Below are 6,464 nucleotides of genomic sequence, written 5' to 3'. Positions count from 1 at the left end.
TAGCCGGAGAGCCCTACATTTTCAAATTTGCCGCTATTTTTAGTGACAGGATTTGGTTGACCATCTTTATTATATGTATGGAGGACTCGATTCGACGTAAGTAGGTGTGCGTGGGGTGTGCTTTCAAATGGTGGCTTTTGCTTAATTTAAGTTACGTATACATCTCAGTCTATGGGTCACAGGTGGTCACAGGTTTACATATATATTATGTATCTTCTTTCTTCTTCCCCCTACCCTTATCCCACGTTATGTGGGGTCGGTACAACACGTCTTCCTCTTCCATTCTCCTCTATCTTTCGTCATCTCAACACTCACATCTTTCTTCCTCATATCCTCTTTCACACAATCCATATATATTATGTATGTATGTACCAAATTGCAATTATCGGTTCAGTAGTAATGACAGACGGGCAGACAGAAGCACGAGTGATCCTATAAGGGTTTTTTCAGTTTGTGGTACGGAACCATTAAACTTCAAAAACTTGGCTATAATATCAAATAATTTCATAATTTTGACGTCTTTTTAGGGTTCCGTAGTCAACTAGGAGCCCTTATAGTATAGTTTCGCTATGTCTGTCCGTCCGTCCGTCCGTCCGCGGATAATCTCAGTGACTTAGCACTAGAAAACTGAAATTTGGTACCAATATGTATATCAATCACGCTGACTGAGTGGTAAAATAAAAAGTGGAAAAAAATGTTTTGTTAGGGTACCCCCCCCCCCTACATGTAAAGTGGGGATTGTTTTTTTTTTCATTCCAACCCCAACGTGTGATATGTTGTTAGATAGGTATTTAAAAGCGAATAACGGTTTACTAAAATCGTTTTTTGATAATATTAATATTTTCGGAAAAAATCGCTCCTAAAGGAAAAAAATGTGTCCCCGGCCCCTCTAACTTTTGAACCATATGTTTAAAAAATATGAAAAAAATCACAAATTTAGAACTTCATAAATACTTTCTAGGAAAATTGTTTTGAACTTGATAAGTTCAGTAGTTTTTGAGAAAAATACGGAAAACTACGGAACTCTACACTGAGCGTGGCCCGCTCTTGGCCGGTGTTTACTTATTCGAGCGTCGGATCAGCCAGGTTTCCCTTGTTTTGTTGTTGTCCGGGAAATTTTTCAGTTTGTCGTGAGCAAGCGAGGACACGAAAATAACCGGGACAATCCAGTCAAATCCCGACCATCTGCCAACCCTACATATACGCAATAAAAAAAATCAAAATCGGTCCAGAAACGAGGAAGCATCGAGGGAGATCGCATAAAAGACATAAAACAAAAAAACATACAGACGAATTGATAACCTCCTTATTTTGAGATTTACGTCAGAAGTCATTGAATGTCAACGATCTACCTAAACTTTTATTTATTAGATTCGTAAACGATTTGAATACATAAATGCAATAAAAATATTACAAATATGCTATTAAAGTTTTATAATTATGAAGAACACTTCCATACATAAAAGATAAACAATGCTATGAAATTGGTCATTGACGTGAACTGCAGGTATTTACAGATCGACTCGTCGAGTTAGACAGGAAAATATTTTTTCGCTTTTATACAATTATCTAGATATCTACTAAATCTGCCTAATACGCAGTATATGTTACAGCCCCGATCTGAAAGGAGAGTAGGTATGTGAGATGTAGCTTACTCAATAACGAAATGACATCTAGTAGCAGGTAATCCTCATAAGATCTGCCGAAGATATTAAGACAAGAGGTATGGTTTCTACCTATACTTAGATTAAAATATTATCTGAAATCTGTAGAATTTAAATCTACTACTATGTAAGTAATGTCATTATGTACTCACGTCCTAGCTCTAGGCTAGGATAAATGCTTATTTGTTTTGTTGGTTGTAGTTGGGGTCCATAATGAAAAATACGGTCCCATCCGGAAGAAAGCATGAAACTTGGCATGAATGTAGCTTTCATATATGTGCTTCAATGTCGATATGGAAGCACGCTGAAGAGTCAACCCCCCCTTACCCCCCATTTTATCTCCCTCATTCTAGTTTTCTGGATTTTATTCCAAAACGGTAGGACTCACGAGTTTACTCTTTAAGAACCAAATCATCGTCGATAAATTACCTATAAAACGATACTAAATACATAGTGATACGATTAATATTTAAAAAGAAAACAGCCATCAACTTATTATGAAATTGTAAAAAGAGGCACATTTTTTCTTTTTTGTACAGGCATACAGATTGGTCTCATTTTTATTAGAACCCAGTTCTGATGATGGATCCTGGAGAAATCGAGGGAACTCCTCAAATCTGAAAGGCATACATATAGTGATTTTTATGTTTTTAAAGGAATAGCATGCATTTTACGTACGCATTCTGCAGAGCTAGTTCATCATCTAAGTTTATTAATAATTGCTTTTTGACACCTAAAGTGCTATTTATCCCTCTCCTAGCGATAAAGGGACACTTGGTCACACCTACTAAACAAACTAGGCGTTTCACTATCTTTGCCATGCGTGAAAGGACACTTTTATGATAGCGCTAACCAGTAGCTCTGCCTTATGGCTTATGGCCCTCCCCCGACATCATCTATGTCTCACTAAGGCTCGAAGCGAGCTCTGATCTGCGGCCTATGTCGGACTTGTCGTTTAACTCTAAATCATTGATTATAAGTCCTATCTTAGCCATCCTTGACATCGAGAGGTCCTACGGCATTGCAGGCGGCTCGCGACGGTGTCCTTTGTAGTTTGGTATGAAACTGCATACAGTCTCAACAGATCGGCACGAAAGTCTGCTGAAGCTGCGCCAATCCATCTATTAGCTTTGCTACATGTTTTATTATTACTCTGCCCAACAGAGAACGGGCATTATGTATAATTCCCGGGCGAAATTGAGCTATTCGGTATGTTTTTATCACTTTGCCCAACTGAGGATCGGCATTATGTATAATGCCCGGGAAAAATTCAGCTATTCGGTGTGTCTTTTGCATATCTCTGGATCGTGGACATGCGTGGACCTTTGGGAGGCATGCGTGGGGCCAAAGCCAACAGCACAGAGGCCTTTTAAGACATTTTAATCTAAAGGCAAGGGATACACGTGGCGGATACCACCCCGAGCGCACAATATGATATGATACAACCGTAGATGGTCCCCGCCAGGTGCAAAGACTATTGCAGTTCAGCACTTTTGTGCTACAATGGGAGCTAAAGTCATGGGTTATTGTTTTATAAGTTGGATGAACTGGATAGAGGGCTATGGGAGGAAACTATCGGGCACCGGACAATAAGTCTCACAATTGTAAAAGACAGGCGGTGACTTGCCAACTCATTGAGTGGGCCCTGCAAAACGGCCGCACACACGGTGCGACAACAGTGCAACAGGGCGGTTCTCAGGGATGACGTTCGGTGCCTGATTTCGGTGCTGATTTTTATTTACTACTTTATTGATATGTCAGTCAATTTACTAAAATCTAGCCTAAATATAAAAAATATTGGTGGTGAAGGCCTCCATTAGAACCTTATAGTTTGTAAGAAATCTGACATTTTAAAATCACCGAAATTATGTATGGGCACTGTAATCAATTTGCCCCACCGAATTCAATTTTTTACACATTATTCCACATTTCAACTTAATATGTAACTTATTATTCAATTTATTGATATTTTTCATTTTAATTCGATGACAGGTCATGTAAAAAGGCTCATAATCGCGCAATTTTACTAAATTTAACATGGTAATATGTTAGTCATTATCCAGTAGAGAATTTTGTACCCATAGAGTGGCTTAATTTGCTTAGAAACATAGTTCTATGTTTTTACAAGGTATATCCTACTATTTAAGTATAAAATATTAGAAAATAATGGACATTTAATCAGTTTACAACGTGGCAATCGAAGTCGGTGGTCACTTTTTTTGATATCGGTGGTCAAAAAATCCACCGAAACCACGGAAATCAACTCCACTGATATCAAATTTTATAGCTTTTTTGGAGATAACTGCAATAGCATGCATGATACAAAGGAGATGTCATAATGACGTAATAACATACTTTCAAGGATTTATTAGTACCTTACATAACGACAAATTGACCTAAACTGTGGGAGTAAATTGATCCACCGAATCTTAAAAAACATGGGACCAAACCCAGCGAACGACTGAGAAACCTTCAAAAAGTCCCCTTTATAAAACGGTACTTCATCGCCTCTACACTGAATGGTTAAAACATAGCTAAAACTAACTATATTTGTGCTACTACGTCCCTGATCTATTAATTTGTAAGAGTACTGTCATGTTTAACAAATTACACCGAAATCAGTCACTAGCCCGGGACACATCGTAAATTTGTCTTTACTCGATGAGTTTAGCTAACATATTATTTTTATATAGAAAATATGATAGGTTAACTAACACCTTATACGTGAATATCTATATCAACTGCGATCAACAACTCCATCTTGAGTTATGATTTTTTGTTTTGCAAATTCTGGGTGCGGGACACGCCCACCGAAGGTAATTTTTCGCGTTTAATATTTTATTACTTATATTATACAGATAATAAATAAATAATTTTATAGTGTACCAAGTAGAACAGAGGCTAATTATTATGCCTGAATTAATTCAGATTTTTAGACCGGTCCGTTCTGACGTTTTTTGCCCCGGACACGTAAAAACGCGCCTCCTGAGAAATGCCCAACACTTAAAGAGTGGCTGAAAGGTTGACTGCGGTAGCCAGATTACGGTGATCCGTTCAGCAGGCCGCCGACGTTATGACACTTTCCCATTTATAATATTAGTATGGATTCTCATACTGTGTAATTTTCTTTGTGTAAATAGAATAAAAAATCTCTATTCTCGGGCAAAATTCAGTTATTTGGTGTGTTATTATTACTTTGCCCAACAGAGGATGGGCACTATGTATAATGCCCGGGCAAAATTCAGCTATTCGGTACGTTATTATCACTTTGCCCAACAGAGGATGGGCATTATGTATAATGCCCGGGCAAAATTCAGCTATTCGGTGTGGTATTATTACTTTGCCCAACAGAGGATGGGCATTATGTATAATGCCCAGGCAAAATTCAGCTATTCGATATGTTATTATCACTTTGCCCAACAGAGGATGGGCATTATGTATAATGCCCGGGCAAAATTCAGCTATTCGATGTGTTATTATTACTTTGCCCAACAGAGGATGGGCATTATGTATAATGCCCGGGAAATTTAATTATTTGAATAGTTATTATCAATCTGCCCACTCACAATGGGCATTATTCATAATGCCCGGGCATTATGTATAGTGCCCGATTTATCACTTGGTCCATAACATATATACAGATAGATTAGAAACTGGATCAATACATGAACTATACTTTATTTCTATTTGGACCTCGAATTGGAAGCAAATAAAGTTGCAGCGTAGGTATTGTGAAAAGGCAGAAAACTTAGGTGCTTGTTTCATGGAGTCAGACGGGGTGAGCTGTAACTCTGGAAGTTATTACTCTACCACAATTATAATAGTATCGTATTGTAGCTCAATGATTTAACCTCTTTAGCCTATTTTTGAACAACTCTTGTACTTTTTCTATAAATGACACAGAAAAAAAAGTGTGCCTCTTTTTACAATTTCATAATAAGTTAATGGCTGTTTTCTTTTTAATATTAATCGTATCACTATGTATTTGGTATCGTTTTATAGGTAATTTATCGACGATGATTTGGTTCTTAAAGAGTAAACTCGTCAGTCCTACCGTTTTGGAATAAAATCCAGAAAACTAGAATGAGGGAGTTAAAATGGGGGTAAGGGGGGGAAAAATTGACTCTTCAGCGTGCTTCCATATAGACATTGAAGCACATATATGAAAGCTACATTCATGCCAAGTTTCATGCTTTCTTCCGGATGGGACCGATAATTTTTTTTTCCCCTCACTAGCTCGGAAACACGTGTTTTGTCCTTTAATACCAGCAGGTAAAAACGCATTTTATCCACTAGTGGGTAAAGTAATTTGACCTTGAATAAAGTCAAATTAACTGCTTTAAAAATGATAAAAGTAGGTGAATCTAGTAATAAAGATGATTTACCACCTGTGGAACTACTGGAAGCAGTGATAAACGCATTTTTTGCGTTGTAGTTTCCTCGCTATAATGAGGGGAAAAGTTTTGTGTTACACTCGGGTGCAAATGTATTTTACTTCTCGTGTGTTAAAAAACTCGCAAGTTCAGGATTCTATTCTCGAACCACTCGCTTCGCTCGTGGTTCAAGTATAGAATCCTTTCACTTGCTCGTTTTTCAATTCCACACTCGGCGTTAAAATACAACTTTGCCCCCTTGTATAACAAATAACTATTTTGTTAGGAGGTGGACCCGTACTACTTATTGGTTGGATTTACGATATGTCTACGAGAATTATAGGAACAGCAGTGACGCTGATATTTAGTATGTCTGGTGGTCCTGCTGGTTTATTGCTGATACGAGATTGATAGCTTTGCATGCGGT

Source organism: Leguminivora glycinivorella, chromosome Z (genome assembly GCF_023078275.1).
Source record: "Leguminivora glycinivorella isolate SPB_JAAS2020 chromosome Z, LegGlyc_1.1, whole genome shotgun sequence".
NCBI classification, from domain to species: Eukaryota; Metazoa; Arthropoda; class Insecta; order Lepidoptera; family Tortricidae; genus Leguminivora; species Leguminivora glycinivorella.
Note: the sequence above shows the minus strand (reverse complement) of the source record.